Genomic DNA, 23,068 nt, shown 5'->3' with positions numbered 1-23,068 from the left:
GTGATTCAACGAGTCCAAAGCTCTCAGCGTAAGCATGGCACTGGCACCTTTCCCCCTAATGGAATATTGTCTCTTGGCCATGGAAGCCTGGTCGTGCTTTCTTTAATTGATTGCTTTTGTCCAATACTGCCTACGTGACTTTGGCTGAAGCCACAGATGCCACCACAAAAACGTGGCAATGCCTTGGCACCTGTTATGAGGAGCACTCCGGCTTCCCATGTTGCTCACGGCGCTCGGTTCCAAGCTTCAACATCAAACACAAAAGCAAGGTGCCTCCCGTGAAACCAGGAAAGCTGCGTTTGGAGAATGCGGGCATCGATCCCGCTACCTCTCGCATGCAAAGCGAGCGCTCTGCCACTTGAGCTAATCCCCCTTTGCTCGAGTGTGTTGCTTGCGCTATGGCTGATCCCTGTCCTCTCCTGGGCTATGTGTAAAATATAGTCAGTTTTGCGAAATCCACAACCTGCTCTGGCCGCTAGACACCAGGAGAGCCACCCGCTTTCCTAGCGTAGAAGGTTTGCACCCCCCTTTTTTTTCCCTCCTACGACCTTTGACAACTGAGCCCCTTCAGAGGTATGGCCCCATGGGTTTCAATGATGTAATTGGGAGAAGGCTGGTTTCAAAAAGCACTCACACCGCCTAGTACATTCTCGACAAGAAACACCTTGTGCCTTGATGCACTCCACGGGGCTGGAAATTGGGGGAGAGCGCTGCAAACACAAAGAGCCCATAATTGCATTGGCCGGGAATCGAACCCGGGCCTCCCGCGTGGCAGGTGAGAATTCTACCACTGAACCACCAATGCTCCACGCCGGGCCACTTGCCACCACCCTCGCTCAGCTGGTCTAGGAGAGTCCAGCTCTCGCCCACGCTTGACTTGGGATTCGCTGGTCGAAAATCAATGGAAACGCCTAGTCGTCTACATTGTGACTTTGCCACATGGACCCACTCCCCGTGGGAATCGCTGGCAAACTACATCCACATGTGGTTGTTGAGGTTGGTCAGCGACAAGAGCAGAGTGGCGCAGCGGAAGCGTGCTGGGCCCATAACCCAGAGGTCGATGGATCGAAACCATCCTCTGCTACGTTGCCTTTTTCTATGCCAATCGATATTTGCTTGCGTGCGGGCCCAAAGGCCTTTCTTTCGCACACAAAGAGAAGTTGAACCTGATTCAGGTGATTCAACGAGTCCAAAGCTCTCAGCGTAAGCATGGCACTGGCACCTTTTGCGCTAATGAAATATTGTCTCTTGGCCATGGAGGCCTGCTCGTGCTTTGTTTACTAGATTGCTTTTGTCCAACACTGCCTACGTGACTTTGGCTGAAGCCACAGTTGCCACCACAAAAACGTGGCAACGCCTTGGCACGCGTTATGAGGAGGACTCCGGCTTCCCATGTTGCTCACGGCGCTCGGTTCCAAGCTTCAACATCAAACACAAAAGCAAGGTGTCTCCTGGCAAATCAGGAAAGCTGCATTTGGAGAATGCGGGCATCGATCCCGCTACCTCTCGCATGCTAAGCGAGCGCTCTACCATTTGAGCTAATCCCCCTTTGCTTGAGGTTGTTGCTTGTGCTATGGCTGATCCCTGTCCTCTCCTGGGCTATGTGTAAACTATAGGCAGTTTTGCTAAATCCACAACTTGCTCTGGCCGCTAGACACCAGGAGAGCCACTCCCCCAAGACCTTGGACAACTGAGCCCCTTCTGAAGTATGGCCCCATGGGTTTCAATGATGTCATTGGGAGAAGGTGGTTTCAAAAAGCACTCACACCGCCTAATACATTCTCGACAAGAAACACCTTGTGCCTTGAGGCATTCCATGGGGCTGGAAATTGGGGGAGAGAGCTACAAACACCAAGAGCCCATAATTGCATTGGCCGGGAATCGAACCCGGGCCTCCCGCGTGGCAGGCGAGAATTCTACCACTGAACCACCAATGCTCCACGCCGGGCCAGGCGCCACCACCCTCGCTCAGCTGGCCTAGGAGAGTCCAGCTCTCGCCCACGCTTGACTTGGGATTCGCTTGTCGAAATCCATGAGGATGGCCAGCGACAAGAGCAGAGTGGCGCAGCGGAAGCGTGCTGGGCCCATAACCCAGAGGTCGATGGATCGAAACCATCCTCTGCTACGTTGCCTTTTCCTATGCCAATCGATATTTGCTTGCGGGCCCAAAGGCCTTTCTTTCGCACACAAAGAGAAGTTGAACCTGATTCAGGTGATTCAACGAGTCCAAAGCTCTCAGCGTAAGCATGGCACTGGCATCTTTCCCCCTAATGGAATATTGTCTCTTGGCCATGGAAGCCTGGTCGTGCTTTCTTTAATTGATTGCTTTTGTCCAATACTGCCTACGTGACTTTGGCTGAAGCCACAGATGCCACCACAAAAATGTGGCAATGCCTTGGCACATGTTATGAGGAGCACTCCGGCTTCCCATGTTGCTCACGGCGCTCGGTTCCAAGCTTCAACATCAAACACAAAAGCAAGGTGCCTCCCGTGAAACCAGGAAAGCTGCGTTTGGAGAATGCGGGCATCGATCCCGCTACCTCTCGCATGCAAAGCGAGCGCTCTGCCACTTGAGCTAATCCCCCTTTGCTCGAGTGTGTTGCTTGCGCTATGGCTGATCCCTGTCCTCTCCTGGGCTATGTGTAAAATATAGTCAGTTTTGCGAAATCCACAACCTGCTCTGGCCGCTAGACACCAGGAGAGCCACCCGCTTTCCTAGCGTAGAAGGTTTGCACCCCCCTTTTTTTTCCCTCCTACGACCTTTGACAACTGAGCCCCTTCAGAGGTATGGCCCCATGGGTTTCAATGATGTAATTGGGAGAAGGCTGGTTTCAAAAAGCACTCACACCGCCTAGTACATTCTCGACAAGAAACACCTTGTGCCTTGATGCACTCCACGGGGCTGGAAATTGGGGGAGAGCGCTGCAAACACAAAGAGCCCATAATTGCATTGGCCGGGAATCGAACCCGGGCCTCCCGCGTGGCAGGTGAGAATTCTACCACTGAACCACCAATGCTCCACGCCGGGCCACTTGCCACCACCCTCGCTCAGCTGGTCTAGGAGAGTCCAGCTCTCGCCCACGCTTGACTTGGGATTCGCTGGTCGAAAATCAATGGAAACGCCTAGTCGTCTACATTGTGACTTTGCCACATGGACCCACTCCCCGTGGGAATCGCTGGCAAACTACATCCACATGTGGTTGTTGAGGTTGGTCAGCGACAAGAGCAGAGTGGCGCAGCGGAAGCGTGCTGGGCCCATAACCCAGAGGTCGATGGATCGAAACCATCCTCTGCTACGTTGCCCTTTCCTATGCCAATCGATATTTGCTTGCGTGCGGGCCCAAAGGCCTTTCTTTCGCACACAAAGAGAAGTTGAACCTGATTCAGGTGATTCAACGAGTCCAAAGCTCTCAGCGTAAGCATGGCACTGGCACCTTTTGCGCTAATGAAATATTGTCTCTTGGCCATGGAGGCCTGCTCGTGCTTTGTTTACTAGATTGCTTTTGTCCAACACTGCCTACGTGACTTTGGCTGAAGCCACAGTTGCCACCACAAAAACGTGGCAACGCCTTGGCACGCGTTATGAGGAGGACTCCGGCTTCCCATGTTGCTCACGGCGCTCGGTTCCAAGCTTCAACATCAAACACAAAAGCAAGGTGTCTCCTGGCAAATCAGGAAAGCTGCATTTGGAGAATGCGGGCATCGATCCCGCTACCTCTCGCGTGCTAAGCGAGCGCTCTACCATTTGAGCTAATCCCCCTTTGCTTGAGGTTGTTGCTTGTGCTATGGCTGATCCCTGTCCTCTCCTGGGCTATGTGTAAACTATAGGCAGTTTTGCTAAATCCACAACTTGCTCTGGCCGCTAGACACCAGGAGAGCCACTCCCCCAAGACCTTGGACAACTGAGCCCCTTCTGAAGTATGGCCCCATGGGTTTCAATGATGTCATTGGGAGAAGGTGGTTTCAAAAAGCACTCACACCGCCTAATACATTCTCGACAAGAAACACCTTGTGCCTTGAGGCATTCCATGGGGCTGGAAATTGGGGGAGAGAGCTACAAACACCAAGAGCCCATAATTGCATTGGCCGGGAATCGAACCCGGGCCTCCCGCGTGGCAGGCGAGAATTCTACCACTGAACCACCAATGCTCCACGCCGGGCCAGGCGCCACCACCCTCGCTCAGCTGGCCTAGGAGAGTCCAGCTCTCGCCCACGCTTGACTTGGGATTCGCTTGTCGAAATCCATGAGGATGGTCAGCGACAAGAGCAGAGTGGCGCAGCGGAAGCGTGCTGGGCCCATAACCCAGAGGTCGATGGATCGAAACCATCCTCTGCTACGTTGCCTTTTCCTATGCCAATCGATATTTGCTTGCGGGCCCAAAGGCCTTTCTTTCGCACACAAAGAGAAGTTGAACCTGATTCAGGTGATTCAACGAGTCCAAAGCTCTCAGCGTAAGCATGGCACTGGCACCTTTCCCCCTAATGGAATATTGTCTCTTGGCCATGGAAGCCTGGTCGTGCTTTCTTTAATTGATTGCTTTTGTCCAATACTGCCTACGTGACTTTGGCTGAAGCCACAGATGCCACCACAAAAACGTGGCAATGCCTTGGCACATGTTATGAGGAGCACTCCGGCTTCCCATATTGCTCACGGCGCTTGGTTCCAAGCTTCAACATCAAACACAAAAGCAAGGTGCCTCCCGTGAAACCAGGAAAGCTGCGTTTGGAGAATGCGGGCATCGATCCCGCTACCTCTCGCATGCAAAGCGAGCGCTCTGCCACTTGAGCTAATCCCCCTTTGCTCGAGTGTGTTGCTTGCGCTATGGCTGATCCCTGTCCTCTCCTGGGCTATGTGTAAAATATAGTCAGTTTTGCGAAATCCACAACCTGCTCTGGCCGCTAGACACCAGGAGAGCCACCCGCTTTCCTAGCGTAGAAGGTTTGCACCCCCCTTTTTTTTCCCTCCTACGACCTTTGACAACTGAGCCCCTTCAGAGGTATGGCCCCATGGGTTTCAATGATGTAATTGGGAGAAGGCTGGTTTCAAAAAGCACTCACACCGCCTAGTACATTCTCGACAAGAAACACCTTGTGCCTTGATGCACTCCACGGGGCTGGAAATTGGGGGAGAGCGCTGCAAACACAAAGAGCCCATAATTGCATTGGCCGGGAATCGAACCCGGGCCTCCCGCGTGGCAGGCGAGAATTCTACCACTGAACCACCAATGCTCCACGCCGGGCCACTTGCCACCACCCTCGCTCAGCTGGTCTAGGAGAGTCCAGCTCTCGCCCACGCTTGACTTGGGATTCGCTGGTCGAAAATCAATGGAAACGCCTAGTCGTCTACATTGTGACTTTGCCACATGGACCCACTCCCCGTGGGAATCGCTGGCAAACTACATCCACATGTGGTTGTTGAGGTTGGTCAGTGACAAGAGCAGAGTGGCGCAGCGGAAGCGTGCTGGGCCCATAACCCAGAGGTCAATGGATCGAAACCATCCTCTGCTACGTTGCCCTTTCCTATGCCAATCGATATTTGCTTGCGTGCGGGCCCAAAGGCCTTTCTTTCGCACACAAAGAGAAGTTGAACCTGATTCAGGTGATTCAACGAGTCCAAAGCTCTCAGCGTAAGCATGGCACTGGCACCTTTTGCGCTAATGAAATATTGTCTCTTGGCCATGGAGGCCTGCTCGTGCTTTGTTTACTAGATTGCTTTTGTCCAACACTGCCTACGTGACTTTGGCTGAAGCCACAGTTGCCACCACAAAAACGTGGCAACGCCTTGGCACGCGTTATGAGGAGGACTCCGGCTTCCCATGTTGCTCACGGCGCTCGGTTCCAAGCTTCAACATCAAACACAAAAGCAAGGTGTCTCCTGGCAAATCAGGAAAGCTGCATTTGGAGAATGCGGGCATCAATCCCGCTACCTCTCGCATGCTAAGCGAGCGCTCTACCATTTGAGCTAATCCCCCTTTGCTTGAGGTTGTTGCTTGTGCTATGGCTGATCCCTGTCCTCTCCTGGGCTATGTGTAAACTATAGGCAGTTTTGCTAAATCCACAACTTGCTCTGGCCGCTAGACACCAGGAGAGCCACTCCCCCAAGACCTTGGACAACTGAGCCCCTTCTGAAGTATGGCCCCATGGGTTTCAATGATGTCATTGGGAGAAGGTGGTTTCAAAAAGCACTCACACCGCCTAATACATTCTCGACAAGAAACACCTTGTGCCTTGAGGCATTCCATGGGGCTGGAAATTGGGGGAGAGAGCTACAAACACCAAGAGCCCATAATTGCATTGGCCGGGAATCGAACCCGGGCCTCCCGCGTGGCAGGCGAGAATTCTACCACTGAACCACCAATGCTCCACGCCGGGCCAGGCGCCACCACCCTCGCTCAGCTGGCCTAGGAGAGTCCAGCTCTCGCCCACGCTTGACTTGGGATTCGCTTGTCGAAATCCATGAGGATGGTCAGCGACAAGAGCAGAGTGGCGCAGCGGAAGCGTGCTGGGCCCATAACCCAGAGGTCGATGGATCGAAACCATCCTCTGCTACGTTGCCTTTTCCTATGCCAATCGATATTTGCTTGCGGGCCCAAAGGCCTTTCTTTCGCACACAAAGAGAAGTTGAACCTGATTCAGGTGATTCAACGAGTCCAAAGCTCTCAGCGTAAGCATGGCACTGGCACCTTTCCCCCTAATGGAATATTGTCTCTTGGCCATGGAAGCCTGGTCGTGCTTTCTTTAATTGATTGCTTTTGTCCAATACTGCCTACGTGACTTTGGCTGAAGCCACAGATGCCACCACAAAAACGTGGCAATGCCTTGGCACATGTTATGAGGAGCACTCCGGCTTCCCATGTTGCTCACGGCGCTCGGTTCCAAGCTTCAACATCAAACACAAAAGCAAGGTGCCTCCCGTGAAACCAGGAAAGCTGCGTTTGGAGAATGCGGGCATCGATCCCGCTACCTCTCGCATGCAAAGCGAGCGCTCTGCCACTTGAGCTAATCCCCCTTTGCTCGAGTGTGTTGCTTGCGCTATGGCTGATCCCTGTCCTCTCCTGGGCTATGTGTAAAATATAGTCAGTTTTGCGAAATCCACAACCTGCTCTGGCCGCTAGACACCAGGAGAGCCACCCGCTTTCCTAGCGTAGAAGGTTTGCACCCCCCTTTTTTTTCCCTCCTACGACCTTTGACAACTGAGCCCCTTCAGAGGTATGGCCCCATGGGTTTCAATGATGTAATTGGGAGAAGGCTGGTTTCAAAAAGCACTCACACCGCCTAGTACATTCTCGACAAGAAACACCTTGTGCCTTGATGCACTCCACGGGGCTGGAAATTGGGGGAGAGCGCTGCAAACACAAAGAGCCCATAATTGCATTGGCCGGGAATCGAACCCGGGCCTCCCGCGTGGCAGGCGAGAATTCTACCACTGAACCACCAATGCTCCACGCCGGGCCACTTGCCACCACCCTCGCTCAGCTGGTCTAGGAGAGTCCAGCTCTCGCCCACGCTTGACTTGGGATTCGCTGGTCGAAAATCAATGGAAACGCCTAGTCGTCTACATTGTGACTTTGCCACATGGACCCACTCCCCGTGGGAATCGCTGGCAAACTACATCCACATGTGGTTGTTGAGGTTGGTCAGCGACAAGAGCAGAGTGGCGCAGCGGAAGCGTGCTGGGCCCATAACCCAGAGGTCGATGGATCGAAACCATCCTCTGCTACGTTGCCTTTTTCTATGCCAATCGATATTTGCTTGCGTGCGGGCCCAAAGGCCTTTCTTTCGCACACAAAGAGAAGTTGAACCTGATTCAGGTGATTCAACGAGTCCAAAGCTCTCAGCGTAAGCATGGCACTGGCACCTTTTGCGCTAATGAAATATTGTCTCTTGGCCATGGAGGCCTGCTCGTGCTTTGTTTACTAGATTGCTTTTGTCCAACACTGCCTACGTGACTTTGGCTGAAGCCACAGTTGCCACCACAAAAACGTGGCAACGCCTTGGCACGCGTTATGAGGAGGACTCCGGCTTCCCATGTTGCTCACGGCGCTCGGTTCCAAGCTTCAACATCAAACACAAAAGCAAGGTGTCTCCTGGCAAATCAGGAAAGCTGCATTTGGAGAATGCGGGCATCGATCCCGCTACCTCTCGCATGCTAAGCGAGCGCTCTACCATTTGAGCTAATCCCCCTTTGCTTGAGGTTGTTGCTTGTGCTATGGCTGATCCCTGTCCTCTCCTGGGCTATGTGTAAACTATAGACAGTTTTGCTAAATCCACAACTTGCTCTGGCCGCTAGACACCAGGAGAGCCACTCCCCCAAGACCTTGGACAACTGAGCCCCTTCTGAAGTATGGCCCCATGGGTTTCAATGATGTCATTGGGAGAAGGTGGTTTCAAAAAGCACTCACACCGCCTAATACATTCTCGACAAGAAACACCTTGTGCCTTGAGGCATTCCATGGGGCTGGAAATTGGGGGAGAGAGCTACAAACACCAAGAGCCCATAATTGCATTGGCCAGGAATCGAACCCGGGCCTCCCGCGTGGCAGGCGAGAATTCTACCACTGAACCACCAATGCTCCACGCCGGGCCAGGCGCCACCACCCTCGCTCAGCTGGCCTAGGAGAGTCCAGCTCTCGCCCACGCTTGACTTGGGATTCGCTTGTCGAAATCCATGAGGATGGTCAGCGACAAGAGCAGAGTGGCGCAGCGGAAGCGTGCTGGGCCCATAACCCAGAGGTCAATGGATCGAAACCATCCTCTGTTACGTTGCCTTTTCCTATGCCAATCGATATTTGCTTGCGGGCCCAAAGGCCTTTCTTTCGCACACAAAGAGAAGTTGAACCTGATTCAGGTGATTCAACGAGTCCAAAGCTCTCAGCGTAAGCATGGCACTGGCACCTTTCCCCCTAATGGAATATTGTCTCTTGGCCATGGAAGCCTGGTCGTGCTTTCTTTAATTGATTGCTTTTGTCCAATACTGCCTACGTGACTTTGGCTGAAGCCACAGATGCCACCACAAAAACGTGGCAATGCCTTGGCACATGTTATGAGGAGCACTCCGGCTTCCCATGTTGCTCACGGCGCTCGGTTCCAAGCTTCAACATCAAACACAAAAGCAAGGTGCCTCCCGTGAAACCAGGAAAGCTGCGTTTGGAGAATGCGGGCATCGATCCCGCTACCTCTCGCATGCAAAGCGAGCGCTCTGCCACTTGAGCTAATCCCCCTTTGCTCGAGTGTGTTGCTTGCGCTATGGCTGATCCCTGTCCTCTCCTGGGCTATGTGTAAAATATAGTCAGTTTTGCGAAATCCACAACCTGCTCTGGCCGCTAGACACCAGGAGAGCCACCCGCTTTCCTAGCGTAGAAGGTTTGCACCCCCCTTTTTTTTCCCTCCTACGACCTTTGACAACTGAGCCCCTTCAGAGGTATGGCCCCATGGGTTTCAATGATGTAATTGGGAGAAGGCTGGTTTCAAAAAGCACTCACACCGCCTAGTACATTCTCGACAAGAAACACCTTGTGCCTTGATGCACTCCACGGGGCTGGAAATTGGGGGAGAGCGCTGCAAACACAAAGAGCCCATAATTGCATTGGCCGGGAATCGAACCCGGGCCTCCCGCGTGGCAGGTGAGAATTCTACCACTGAACCACCAATGCTCCACGCCGGGCCACTTGCCACCACCCTCGCTCAGCTGGTCTAGGAGAGTCCAGCTCTCGCCCACGCTTGACTTGGGATTCGCTGGTCGAAAATCAATGGAAACGCCTAGTCGTCTACATTGTGACTTTGCCACATGGACCCACTCCCCGTGGGAATCGCTGGCAAACTACATCCACATGTGGTTGTTGAGGTTGGTCAGCGACAAGAGCAGAGTGGCGCAGCGGAAGCGTGCTGGGCCCATAACCCAGAGGTCGATGGATCGAAACCATCCTCTGCTACGTTGCCTTTTTCTATGCCAATCGATATTTGCTTGCGTGCGGGCCCAAAGGCCTTTCTTTCGCACACAAAGAGAAGTTGAACCTGATTCAGGTGATTCAACGAGTCCAAAGCTCTCAGCGTAAGCATGGCACTGGCACCTTTTGCGCTAATGAAATATTGTCTCTTGGCCATGGAGGCCTGCTCGTGCTTTGTTTACTAGATTGCTTTTGTCCAACACTGCCTACGTGACTTTGGCTGAAGCCACAGTTGCCACCACAAAAACGTGGCAACGCCTTGGCACGCGTTATGAGGAGGACTCCGGCTTCCCATGTTGCTCACGGCGCTCGGTTCCAAGCTTCAACATCAAACACAAAAGCAAGGTGTCTCCTGGCAAATCAGGAAAGCTGCATTTGGAGAATGCGGGCATCGATCCCGCTACCTCTCGCATGCTAAGCGAGCACTCTACCATTTGAGCTAATCCCCCTTTGCTTGAGGTTGTTGCTTGTGCTATGGCTGATCCCTGTCCTCTCCTGGGCTATGTGTAAACTATAGGCAGTTTTGCTAAATCCACAACTTGCTCTGGCCGCTAGACACCAGGAGAGCCACTCCCCCAAGACCTTGGACAACTGAGCCCCTTCTGAAGTATGGCCCCATGGGTTTCAATGATGTCATTGGGAGAAGGTGGTTTCAAAAAGCACTCACACCGCCTAATACATTCTCGACAAGAAACACCTTGTGCCTTGAGGCATTCCATGGGGCTGGAAATTGGGGGAGAGAGCTACAAACACCAAGAGCCCATAATTGCATTGGCCGGGAATCGAACCCGGGCCTCCCGCGTGGCAGGCGAGAATTCTACCACTGAACCACCAATGCTCCACGCCGGGCCAGGCGCCACCACCCTCGCTCAGCTGGCCTAGGAGAGTCCAGCTCTCGCCCACGCTTGACTTGGGATTCGCTTGTCGAAATCCATGAGGATGGCCAGCGACAAGAGCAGAGTGGCGCAGCGGAAGCGTGCTGGGCCCATAACCCAGAGGTCGATGGATCGAAACCATCCTCTGCTACGTTGCCTTTTCCTATGCCAATCGATATTTGCTTGCGGGCCCAAAGGCCTTTCTTTCGCACACAAAGAGAAGTTGAACCTGATTCAGGTGATTCAACGAGTCCAAAGCTCTCAGCGTAAGCATGGCACTGGCACCTTTCCCCCTAATGGAATATTGTCTCTTGGCCATGGAAGCCTGGTCGTGCTTTCTTTAATTGATTGCTTTTGTCCAATACTGCCTACGTGACTTTGGCTGAAGCCACAGATGCCACCACAAAAACGTGGCAATGCCTTGGCACATGTTATGAGGAGCACTCCGGCTTCCCATGTTGCTCACGGCGCTCGGTTCCAAGCTTCAACATCAAACACAAAAGCAAGGTGCCTCCCGTGAAACCAGGAAAGCTGCGTTTGGAGAATGCGGGCATCGATCCCGCTACCTCTCGCATGCAAAGCGAGCGCTCTGCCACTTGAGCTAATCCCCCTTTGCTCGAGTGTGTTGCTTGCGCTATGGCTGATCCCTGTCCTCTCCTGGGCTATGTGTAAAATATAGTCAGTTTTGCGAAATCCACAACCTGCTCTGGCCGCTAGACACCAGGAGAGCCACCCGCTTTCCTAGCGTAGAAGGTTTGCACCCCCCTTTTTTTTCCCTCCTACGACCTTTGACAACTGAGCCCCTTCAGAGGTATGGCCCCATGGGTTTCAATGATGTAATTGGGAGAAGGCTGGTTTCAAAAAGCACTCACACCGCCTAGTACATTCTCGACAAGAAACACCTTGTGCCTTGATGCACTCCACGGGGCTGGAAATTGGGGGAGAGCGCTGCAAACACAAAGAGCCCATAATTGCATTGGCCGGGAATCGAACCCGGGCCTCCCGCGTGGCAGGCGAGAATTCTACCACTGAACCACCAATGCTCCACGCCGGGCCACTTGCCACCACCCTCGCTCAGCTGGTCTAGGAGAGTCCAGCTCTCGCCCACGCTTGACTTGGGATTCGCTGGTCGAAAATCAATGGAAACGCCTAGTCGTCTACATTGTGACTTTGCCACATGGACCCACTCCCCGTGGGAATCGCTGGCAAACTACATCCACATGTGGTTGTTGAGGTTGGTCAGCGACAAGAGCAGAGTGGCGCAGCGGAAGCGTGCTGGGCCCATAACCCAGAGGTCGATGGATCGAAACCATCCTCTGCTACGTTGCCTTTTTCTATGCCAATCGATATTTGCTTGCGTGCGGGCCCAAAGGCCTTTCTTTCGCACACAAAGAGAAGTTGAACCTGATTCAGGTGATTCAACGAGTCCAAAGCTCTCAGCGTAAGCATGGCACTGGCACCTTTTGCGCTAATGAAATATTGTCTCTTGGCCATGGAGGCCTGCTCGTGCTTTGTTTACTAGATTGCTTTTGTCCAACACTGCCTACGTGACTTTGGCTGAAGCCACAGTTGCCACCACAAAAACGTGGCAACGCCTTGGCACGCGTTATGAGGAGGACTCCGGCTTCCCATGTTGCTCACGGCGCTCGGTTCCAAGCTTCAACATCAAACACAAAAGCAAGGTGTCTCCTGGCAAATCAGGAAAGCTGCATTTGGAGAATGCGGGCATCGATCCCGCTACCTCTCGCATGCTAAGCGAGCGCTCTACCATTTGAGCTAATCCCCCTTTGCTTGAGGTTGTTGCTTGAGGTTGTTGCTTGTGCTATGGCTGATCCCTGTCCTCTCCTGGGCTATGTGTAAACTATAGGCAGTTTTGCTAAATCCACAACTTGCTCTGGCCGCTAGACACCAGGAGAGCCACTCCCCCAAGACCTTGGACAACTGAGCCCCTTCTGAAGTATGGCCCCATGGGTTTCAATGATGTCATTGGGAGAAGGTGGTTTCAAAAAGCACTCACACCGCCTAATACATTCTCGACAAGAAACACCTTGTGCCTTGAGGCATTCCATGGGGCTGGAAATTGGGGGAGAGAGCTACAAACACCAAGAGCCCATAATTGCATTGGCCGGGAATCGAACCCGGGCCTCCCGCGTGGCAGGCGAGAATTCTACCACTGAACCACCAATGCTCCACGCCGGGCCAGGCGCCACCACCCTCGCTCAGCTGGCCTAGGAGAGTCCAGCTCTCGCCCACGCTTGACTTGGGATTCGCTTGTCGAAATCCATGAGGATGGCCAGCGACAAGAGCAGAGTGGCGCAGCGGAAGCGTGCTGGGCCCATAACCCAGAGGTCGATGGATCGAAACCATCCTCTGCTACGTTGCCTTTTCCTATGCCAATCGATATTTGCTTGCGGGCCCAAAGGCCTTTCTTTCGCACACAAAGAGAAGTTGAACCTGATTCAGGTGATTCAACGAGTCCAAAGCTCTCAGCGTAAGCATGGCACTGGCATCTTTCCCCCTAATGGAATATTGTCTCTTGGCCATGGAAGCCTGGTCGTGCTTTCTTTAATTGATTGCTTTTGTCCAATACTGCCTACGTGACTTTGGCTGAAGCCACAGATGCCACCACAAAAATGTGGCAATGCCTTGGCACATGTTATGAGGAGCACTCCGGCTTCCCATGTTGCTCACGGCGCTCGGTTCCAAGCTTCAACATCAAACACAAAAGCAAGGTGCCTCCCGTGAAACCAGGAAAGCTGCGTTTGGAGAATGCGGGCATCGATCCCGCTACCTCTCGCATGCAAAGCGAGCGCTCTGCCACTTGAGCTAATCCCCCTTTGCTCGAGTGTGTTGCTTGCGCTATGGCTGATCCCTGTCCTCTCCTGGGCTATGTGTAAAATATAGTCAGTTTTGCGAAATCCACAACCTGCTCTGGCCGCTAGACACCAGGAGAGCCACCCGCTTTCCTAGCGTAGAAGGTTTGCACCCCCCTTTTTTTTCCCTCCTACGACCTTTGACAACTGAGCCCCTTCAGAGGTATGGCCCCATGGGTTTCAATGATGTAATTGGGAGAAGGCTGGTTTCAAAAAGCACTCACACCGCCTAGTACATTCTCGACAAGAAACACCTTGTGCCTTGATGCACTCCACGGGGCTGGAAATTGGGGGAGAGCGCTGCAAACACAAAGAGCCCATAATTGCATTGGCCGGGAATCGAACCCGGGCCTCCCGCGTGGCAGGCGAGAATTCTACCACTGAACCACCAATGCTCCACGCCGGGCCACTTGCCACCACCCTCGCTCAGCTGGTCTAGGAGAGTCCAGCTCTCGCCCACGCTTGACTTGGGATTCGCTGGTCGAAAATCAATGGAAACGCCTAGTCGTCTACATTGTGACTTTGCCACATGGACCCACTCCCCGTGGGAATCGCTGGCAAACTACATCCACATGTGGTTGTTGAGGTTGGTCAGCGACAAGAGCAGAGTGGCGCAGCGGAAGCGTGCTGGGCCCATAACCCAGAGGTCGATGGATCGAAACCATCCTCTGCTACGTTGCCCTTTCCTATGCCAATCGATATTTGCTTGCGTGCGGGCCCAAAGGCCTTTCTTTCGCACACAAAGAGAAGTTGAACCTGATTCAGGTGATTCAACGAGTCCAAAGCTCTCAGCGTAAGCATGGCACTGGCACCTTTTGCGCTAATGAAATATTGTCTCTTGGCCATGGAGGCCTGCTCGTGCTTTGTTTACTAGATTGCTTTTGTCCAACACTGCCTACGTGACTTTGGCTGAAGCCACAGTTGCCACCACAAAAACGTGGCAACGCCTTGGCACGCGTTATGAGGAGGACTCCGGCTTCCCATGTTGCTCACGGCGCTCGGTTCCAAGCTTCAACATCAAACACAAAAGCAAGGTGTCTCCTGGCAAATCAGGAAAGCTGCATTTGGAGAATGCGGGCATCGATCCCGCTACCTCTCGCATGCTAAGCGAGCGCTCTACCATTTGAGCTAATCCCCCTTTGCTTGAGGTTGTTGCTTGTGCTATGGCTGATCCCTGTCCTCTCCTGGGCTATGTGTAAACTATAGGCAGTTTTGCTAAATCCACAACTTGCTCTGGCCGCTAGACACCAGGAGAGCCACTCCCCCAAGACCTTGGACAACTGAGCCCCTTCTGAAGTATGGCCCCATGGGTTTCAATGATGTCATTGGGAGAAGGTGGTTTCAAAAAGCACTCACACCGCCTAATACATTCTCGACAAGAAACACCTTGTGCCTTGAGGCATTCCATGGGGCTGGAAATTGGGGGAGAGAGCTACAAACACCAAGAGCCCATAATTGCATTGGCCGGGAATCGAACCCGGGCCTCCCGCGTGGCAGGCGAGAATTCTACCACTGAACCACCAATGCTCCACGCCGGGCCAGGCGCCACCACCCTCGCTCAGCTGGCCTAGGAGAGTCCAGCTCTCGCCCACGCTTGACTTGGGATTCGCTTGTCGAAATCCATGAGGATGGTCAGCGACAAGAGCAGAGTGGCGCAGCGGAAGCGTGCTGGGCCCATAACCCAGAGGTCGATGGATCGAAACCATCCTCTGCTACGTTGCCTTTTCCTATGCCAATCGATATTTGCTTGCGGGCCCAAAGGCCTTTCTTTCGCACACAAAGAGAAGTTGAACCTGATTCAGGTGATTCAACGAGTCCAAAGCTCTCAGCGTAAGCATGGCACTGGCACCTTTCCCCCTAATGGAATATTGTCTCTTGGCCATGGAAGCCTGGTCGTGCTTTCTTTAATTGATTGCTTTTGTCCAATACTGCCTACGTGACTTTGGCTGAAGCCACAGATGCCACCACAAAAACGTGGCAATGCCTTGGCACATGTTATGAGGAGCACTCCGGCTTCCCATGTTGCTCACGGCGCTCGGTTCCAAGCTTCAACATCAAACACAAAAGCAAGGTGCCTCCCGTGAAACCAGGAAAGCTGCGTTTGGAGAATGCGGGCATCGATCCCGCTACCTCTCGCATGCAAAGCGAGCGCTCTGCCACTTGAGCTAATCCCCCTTTGCTCGAGTGTGTTGCTTGCGCTATGGCTGATCCCTGTCCTCTCCTGGGCTATGTGTAAAATATAGTCAGTTTTGCGAAATCCACAACCTGCTCTGGCCGCTAGACACCAGGAGAGCCACCCGCTTTCCTAGCGTAGAAGGTTTGCACCCCCCTTTTTTTTCCCTCCTACGACCTTTGACAACTGAGCCCCTTCAGAGGTATGGCCCCATGGGTTTCAATGATGTAATTGGGAGAAGGCTGGTTTCAAAAAGCACTCACACCGCCTAGTACATTCTCGACAAGAAACACCTTGTGCCTTGATGCACTCCACGGGGCTGGAAATTGGGGGAGAGCGCTGCAAACACAAAGAGCCCATAATTGCATTGGCCGGGAATCGAACCCGGGCCTCCCGCGTGGCAGGCGAGAATTCTACCACTGAACCACCAATGCTCCACGCCGGGCCACTTGCCACCACCCTCGCTCAGCTGGTCTAGGAGAGTCCAGCTCTCGCCCACGCTTGACTTGGGATTCGCTGGTCGAAAATCAATGGAAACGCCTAGTCGTCTACATTGTGACTTTGCCACATGGACCCACTCCCCGTGGGAATCGCTGGCAAACTACATCCACATGTGGTTGTTGAGGTTGGTCAGTGACAAGAGCAGAGTGGCGCAGCGGAAGCGTGCTGGGCCCATAACCCAGAGGTCAATGGATCGAAACCATCCTCTGCTACGTTGCCCTTTCCTATGCCAATCGATATTTGCTTGCGTGCGGGCCCAAAGGCCTTTCTTTCGCACACAAAGAGAAGTTGAACCTGATTCAGGTGATTCAACGAGTCCAAAGCTCTCAGCGTAAGCATGGCACTGGCACCTTTTGCGCTAATGAAATATTGTCTCTTGGCCATGGAGGCCTGCTCGTGCTTTGTTTACTAGATTGCTTTTGTCCAACACTGCCTACGTGACTTTGGCTGAAGCCACAGTTGCCACCACAAAAACGTGGCAACGCCTTGGCACGCGTTATGAGGAGGACTCCGGCTTCCCATGTTGCTCACGGCGCTCGGTTCCAAGCTTCAACATCAAACACAAAAGCAAGGTGTCTCCTGGCAAATCAGGAAAGCTGCATTTGGAGAATGCGGGCATCGATCCCGCTACCTCTCGCATGCTAAGCGAGCGCTCTACCATTTGAGCTAATCCCCCTTTGCTTGAGGTTGTTGCTTGTGCTATGGCTGATCCCTGTCCTCTCCTGGGCTATGTGTAAACTATAGGCAGTTTTGCTAAATCCACAACTTGCTCTGGCCGCTAGACACCAGGAGAGCCACTCCCCCAAGACCTTGGACAACTGAGCCCCTTCTGAAGTATGGCCCCATGGGTTTCAATGATGTCATTGGGAGAAGGTGGTTTCAAAAAGCACTCACACCGCCTAATACATTCTCGACAAGAAACACCTTGTGCCTTGAGGCATTCCATGGGGCTGGAAATTGGGGGAGAGAGCTACAAACACCAAGAGCCCATAATTGCATTGGCCGGGAATCGAACCCGGGCCTCCCGCGTGGCAGGCGAGAATTCTACCACTGAACCACCAATGCTCCACGCCGGGCCAGGCGCCACCACCCTCGCTCAGCTGGCCTAGGAGAGTCCAGCTCTCGCCCACGCTTGACTTGGGATTCGCTTGTCGAAATCCATGAGGATGGTCAGCGACAAGAGCAGAGTGGCGCAGCGGAAGCGTGCTGGGCCCATAACCCAGAGGTCGATGGATCGAAACCATCCTCTGCTACGTTGCCTTTTCCTATGCCAATCGATATTTGCTTGCGGGCCCAAAGGCCTTTCTTTCGCACACAAAGAGAAGTTGAACCTGATTCAGGTGATTCAACGAGTCCAAAGCTCTCAGCGTAAGCATGGCACTGGCACCTTTCCCCCTAATGGAATATTGTCTCTTGGCCATGGAAGCCTGGTCGTGCTTTCTTTAATTGATTGCTTTTGTCCAATACTGCCTACGTGACTTTGGCTGAAGCCACAGATGCCACCACAAAAACGTGGCAATGCCTTGGCACATGTTATGAGGAGCACTCCGGCTTCCCATGTTGCTCACGGCGCTCGGTTCCAAGCTTCAACATCAAACACAAAAGCAAGGTGCCTCCCGTGAAACCAGGAAAGCTGCGTTTGGAGAATGCGGGCATCGATCCCGCTACCTCTCGCATGCAAAGCGAGCGCTCTGCCACTTGAGCTAATCCCCCTTTGCTCGAGTGTGTTGCTTGCGCTATGGCTGATCCCTGTCCTCTCCTGGGCTATGTGTAAAATATAGTCAGTTTTGCGAAATCCACAACCTGCTCTGGCCGCTAGACACCAGGAGAGCCACCCGCTTTCCTAGCGTAGAAGGTTTGCACCCCCCTTTTTTTTCCCTCCTACGACCTTTGACAACTGAGCCCCTTCAGAGGTATGGCCCCATGGGTTTCAATGATGTAATTGGGAGAAGGCTGGTTTCAAAAAGCACTCACACCGCCTAGTACATTCTCGACAAGAAACACCTTGTGCCTTGATGCACTCCACGGGGCTGGAAATTGGGGGAGAGCGCTGCAAACACAAAGAGCCCATAATTGCATTGGCCGGGAATCGAACCCGGGCCTCCCGCGTGGCAGGCGAGAATTCTACCACTGAACCACCAATGCTCCACGCCGGGCCACTTGCCACCACCCTCGCTCAGCTGGTCTAGGAGAGTCCAGCTCTCGCCCACGCTTGACTTGGGATTCGCTGGTCGAAAATCAATGGAAACGCCTAGTCGTCTACATTGTGACTTTGCCACATGGACCCACTCCCCGTGGGAATCGCTGGCAAACTACATCCACATGTGGTTGTTGAGGTTGGTCAGCGACAAGAGCAGAGTGGCGCAGCGGAAGCGTGCTGGGCCCATAACCCAGAGGTCGATGGATCGAAACCATCCTCTGCTACGTTGCCTTTTTCTATGCCAATCGATATTTGCTTGCGTGCGGGCCCAAAGGCCTTTCTTTCGCACACAAAGAGAAGTTGAACCTGATTCAGGTGATTCAACGAGTCCAAAGCTCTCAGCGTAAGCATGGCACTGGCACCTTTTGCGCTAATGAAATATTGTCTCTTGGCCATGGAGGCCTGCTCGTGCTTTGTTTACTAGATTGCTTTTGTCCAACACTGCCTACGTGACTTTGGCTGAAGCCACAGTTGCCACCACAAAAACGTGGCAACGCCTTGGCACGCGTTATGAGGAGGACTCCGGCTTCCCATGTTGCTCACGGCGCTCGGTTCCAAGCTTCAACATCAAACACAAAAGCAAGGTGTCTCCTGGCAAATCAGGAAAGCTGCATTTGGAGAATGCGGGCATCGATCCCGCTACCTCTCGCATGCTAAGCGAGCGCTCTACCATTTGAGCTAATCCCCCTTTGCTTGAGGTTGTTGCTTGTGCTATGGCTGATCCCTGTCCTCTCCTGGGCTATGTGTAAACTATAGGCAGTTTTGCTAAATCCACAACTTGCTCTGGCCGCTAGACACCAGGAGAGCCACTCCCCCAAGACCTTGGACAACTGAGCCCCTTCTGAAGTATGGCCCCATGGGTTTCAATGATGTCATTGGGAGAAGGTGGTTTCAAAAAGCACTCACACCGCCTAATACATTCTCGACAAGAAACACCTTGTGCCTTGAGGCATTCCATGGGGCTGGAAATTGGGGGAGAGAGCTACAAACACCAAGAGCCCATAATTGCATTGGCCGGGAATCGAACCCGGGCCTCCCGCGTGGCAGGCGAGAATTCTACCACTGAACCACCAATGCTCCACGACGGGCCAGGCGCCACCACCCTCGCTCAGCTGGCCTAGGAGAGTCCAGCTCTCGCCCACGCTTGACTTGGGATTCGCTTGTCGAAATCCATGAGGATGGCCAGCGACAAGAGCAGAGTGGCGCAGCGGAAGCGTGCTGGGCCCATAACCCAGAGGTCGATGGATCGAAACCATCCTCTGCTACGTTGCCTTTTCCTATGCCAATCGATATTTGCTTGCGGGCCCAAAGGCCTTTCTTTCGCACACAAAGAGAAGTTGAACCTGATTCAGGTGATTCAACGAGTCCAAAGCTCTCAGCGTAAGCATGGCACTGGCACCTTTCCCCCTAATGGAATATTGTCTCTTGGCCATGGAAGCCTGGTCGTGCTTTCTTTAATTGATTGCTTTTGTCCAATACTGCCTACGTGACTTTGGCTGAAGCCACAGATGCCACCACAAAAACGTGGCAATGCCTTGGCACATGTTATGAGGAGCACTCCGGCTTCCCATGTTGCTCACGGCGCTCGGTTCCAAGCTTCAACATCAAACACAAAAGCAAGGTGCCTCCCGTGAAACCAGGAAAGCTGCGTTTGGAGAATGCGGGCATCGATCCCGCTACCTCTCGCATGCAAAGCGAGCGCTCTGCCACTTGAGCTAATCCCCCTTTGCTCGAGTGTGTTGCTTGCGCTATGGCTGATCCCTGTCCTCTCCTGGGCTATGTGTAAAATATAGTCAGTTTTGCGAAATCCACAACCTGCTCTGGCCGCTAGACACCAGGAGAGCCACCCGCTTTCCTAGCGTAGAAGGTTTGCACCCCCCTTTTTTTTCCCTCCTACGACCTTTGACAACTGAGCCCCTTCAGAGGTATGGCCCCATGGGTTTCAATGATGTAATTGGGAGAAGGCTGGTTTCAAAAAGCACTCACACCGCCTAGTACATTCTCGACAAGAAACACCTTGTGCCTTGATGCACTCCACGGGGCTGGAAATTGGGGGAGAGCGCTGCAAACACAAAGAGCCCATAATTGCATTGGCCGGGAATCGAACCCGGGCCTCCCGCGTGGCAGGCGAGAATTCTACCACTGAACCACCAATGCTCCACGCCGGGCCACTTGCCACCACCCTCGCTCAGCTGGTCTAGGAGAGTCCAGCTCTCGCCCACGCTTGACTTGGGATTCGCTGGTCGAAAATCAATGGAAACGCCTAGTCGTCTACATTGTGACTTTGCCACATGGACCCACTCCCCGTGGGAATCGCTGGCAAACTACATCCACATGTGGTTGTTGAGGTTGGTCAGCGACAAGAGCAGAGTGGCGCAGCGGAAGCGTGCTGGGCCCATAACCCAGAGGTCGATGGATCGAAACCATCCTCTGCTACATTGCCCTTTCCTATGCCAATCGATATTTGCTTGCGTGCGGGCCCAAAGGCCTTTCTTTCGCACACAAAGAGAAGTTGAACCTGATTCAGGTGATTCAACGAGTCCAAAGCTCTCAGCGTAAGCATTGCACTGGCACCTTTTGCGCTAATGAAATATTGTCTCTTGGCCATGGAGGCCTGCTCGTGCTTTGTTTACTAGATTGCTTTTGTCCAACACTGCCTACGTGACTTTGGCTGAAGCCACAGTTGCCACCACAAAAACGTGGCAACGCCTTGGCACGCGTTATGAGGAGGACTCCGGCTTCCCATGTTGCTCACGGCGCTCGGTTCCAAGCTTCAACATCAAACACAAAAGCAAGGTGTCTCCTGGCAAATCAGGAAAGCTGCATTTGGAGAATGCGGGCATCGATCCCGCTACCTCTCGCATGCTAAGCGAGCGCTCTACCATTTGAGCTAATCCCCCTTTGCTTGAGGTTGTTGCTTGTGCTATGGCTGATCCCTGTCCTCTCCTGGGCTATGTGTAAACTATAGGCAGTTTTGCTAAATCCACAACTTGCTCTGGCCGCTAGACACCAGGAGAGCCACTCCCCCAAGACCTTGGACAACTGAGCCCCTTCTGAAGTATGGCCCCATGGGTTTCAATGATGTCATTGGGAGAAGGTGGTTTCAAAAAGCACTCACACCGCCTAATACATTCTCGACAAGAAACACCTTGTGCCTTGAGGCATTCCATGGGGCTGGAAATTGGGGGAGAGAGCTACAAACACCAAGAGCCCATAATTGCATTGGCCGGGAATCGAACCCGGGCCTCCCGCGTGGCAGGCGAGAATTCTACCACTGAACCACCAATGCTCCACGCCGGGCCAGGCGCCACCACCCTCGCTCAGCTGGCCTAGGAGAGTCCAGCTCTCGCCCACGCTTGACTTGGGATTCGCTTGTCGAAATCCATGAGGATGGCCAGCGACAAGAGCAGAGTGGCGCAGCGGAAGCGTGCTGGGCCCATAACCCAGAGGTCGATGGATCGAAACCATCCTCTGCTACGTTGCCTTTTCCTATGCCAATCGATATTTGCTTGCGGGCCCAAAGGCCTTTCTTTCGCACACAAAGAGAAGTTGAACCTGATTCAGGTGATTCAACGAGTCCAAAGCTCTCAGCGTAAGCATGGCACTGGCACCTTTCCCCCTAATGGAATATTGTCTCTTGGCCATGGAAGCCTGGTCGTGCTTTCTTTAATTGATTGCTTTTGTCCAATACTGCCTACGTGACTTTGGCTGAAGCCACAGATGCCACCACAAAAACGTGGCAATGCCTTGGCACATGTTATGAGGAGCACTCCGGCTTCCCATGTTGCTCACGGCGCTCGGTTCCAAGCTTCAACATCAAACACAAAAGCAAGGTGCCTCCCGTGAAACCAGGAAAGCTGCGTTTGGAGAATGCGGGCATCGATCCCGCTACCTCTCGCATGCAAAGCGAGCGCTCTGCCACTTGAGCTAATCCCCCTTTGCTCGAGTGTGTTGCTTGCGCTATGGCTGATCCCTGTCCTCTCCTGGGCTATGTGTAAAATATAGTCAGTTTTGCGAAATCCACAACCTGCTCTGGCCGCTAGACACCAGGAGAGCCACCCGCTTTCCTAGCGTAGAAGGTTTGCACCCCCCTTTTTTTTCCCTCCTACGACCTTTGACAACTGAGCCCCTTCAGAGGTATGGCCCCATGGGTTTCAATGATGTAATTGGGAGAAGGCTGGTTTCAAAAAGCACTCACACCGCCTAGTACATTCTCGACAAGAAACACCTTGTGCCTTGATGCACTCCACGGGGCTGGAAATTGGGGGAGAGCGCTGCAAACACAAAGAGCCCATAATTGCATTGGCCGGGAATCGAACCCGGGCCTCCCGCGTGGCAGGCGAGAATTCTACCACTGAACCACCAATGCTCCACGCCGGGCCACTTGCCACCACCCTCGCTCAGCTGGTCTAGGAGAGTCCAGCTCTCGCCCACGCTTGACTTGGGATTCGCTGGTCGAAAATCAATGGAAACGCCTAGTCGTCTACATTGTGACTTTG

The 23,068-nt window shown here is 53.3% G+C and overlaps 8 non-coding genes across 8 annotated transcripts; all 8 read right to left on the bottom strand.

Moving 5' to 3' along the window:
- Positions 1 to 1,475: 1,475 nt before the first annotated feature.
- TRNAA-AGC (transfer RNA alanine (anticodon AGC)) lies at positions 1,476 to 1,548 on the bottom strand. Its single transcript has one exon. It is a non-coding gene; the product is annotated as a tRNA-Ala (tRNA).
- Positions 1,549 to 3,687: 2,139 nt separating this feature from the next.
- TRNAA-AGC (transfer RNA alanine (anticodon AGC)) lies at positions 3,688 to 3,760 on the bottom strand. Its single transcript has one exon. It is a non-coding gene; the product is annotated as a tRNA-Ala (tRNA).
- A 4,351-nt stretch (positions 3,761 to 8,111) lies between these two features.
- TRNAA-AGC (transfer RNA alanine (anticodon AGC)) lies at positions 8,112 to 8,184 on the bottom strand. Its single transcript has one exon. It is a non-coding gene; the product is annotated as a tRNA-Ala (tRNA).
- A 4,351-nt stretch (positions 8,185 to 12,535) lies between these two features.
- On the bottom strand, positions 12,536 to 12,608 carry TRNAA-AGC (transfer RNA alanine (anticodon AGC)). Its single transcript has one exon. It is a non-coding gene; the product is annotated as a tRNA-Ala (tRNA).
- A 2,152-nt stretch (positions 12,609 to 14,760) lies between these two features.
- Positions 14,761 to 14,833, bottom strand: TRNAA-AGC (transfer RNA alanine (anticodon AGC)). Its single transcript has one exon. It is a non-coding gene; the product is annotated as a tRNA-Ala (tRNA).
- Positions 14,834 to 16,972: 2,139 nt separating this feature from the next.
- On the bottom strand, positions 16,973 to 17,045 carry TRNAA-AGC (transfer RNA alanine (anticodon AGC)). The gene has a single exon. It is a non-coding gene; the product is annotated as a tRNA-Ala (tRNA).
- Positions 17,046 to 19,184: 2,139 nt separating this feature from the next.
- TRNAA-AGC (transfer RNA alanine (anticodon AGC)) lies at positions 19,185 to 19,257 on the bottom strand. The gene has a single exon. It is a non-coding gene; the product is annotated as a tRNA-Ala (tRNA).
- Positions 19,258 to 21,396: 2,139 nt separating this feature from the next.
- TRNAA-AGC (transfer RNA alanine (anticodon AGC)) lies at positions 21,397 to 21,469 on the bottom strand. Its single transcript has one exon. It is a non-coding gene; the product is annotated as a tRNA-Ala (tRNA).
- Between the last annotated feature and the right edge of the window lie 1,599 nt (positions 21,470 to 23,068).

The sequence above is a fragment of the Lithobates pipiens genome, unplaced genomic scaffold, assembly GCF_037356315.1.
Source record: "Lithobates pipiens isolate NorthernLeopardFrog02 unplaced genomic scaffold, aLitPip1_a1.2 Scaffold_18, whole genome shotgun sequence".
Taxonomy (NCBI): Eukaryota; Metazoa; Chordata; class Amphibia; order Anura; family Ranidae; genus Lithobates; species Lithobates pipiens.
The sequence above is the reverse complement of the archived record's forward strand: the minus strand, read 5'-3'. Positions and strand labels throughout refer to the sequence as shown.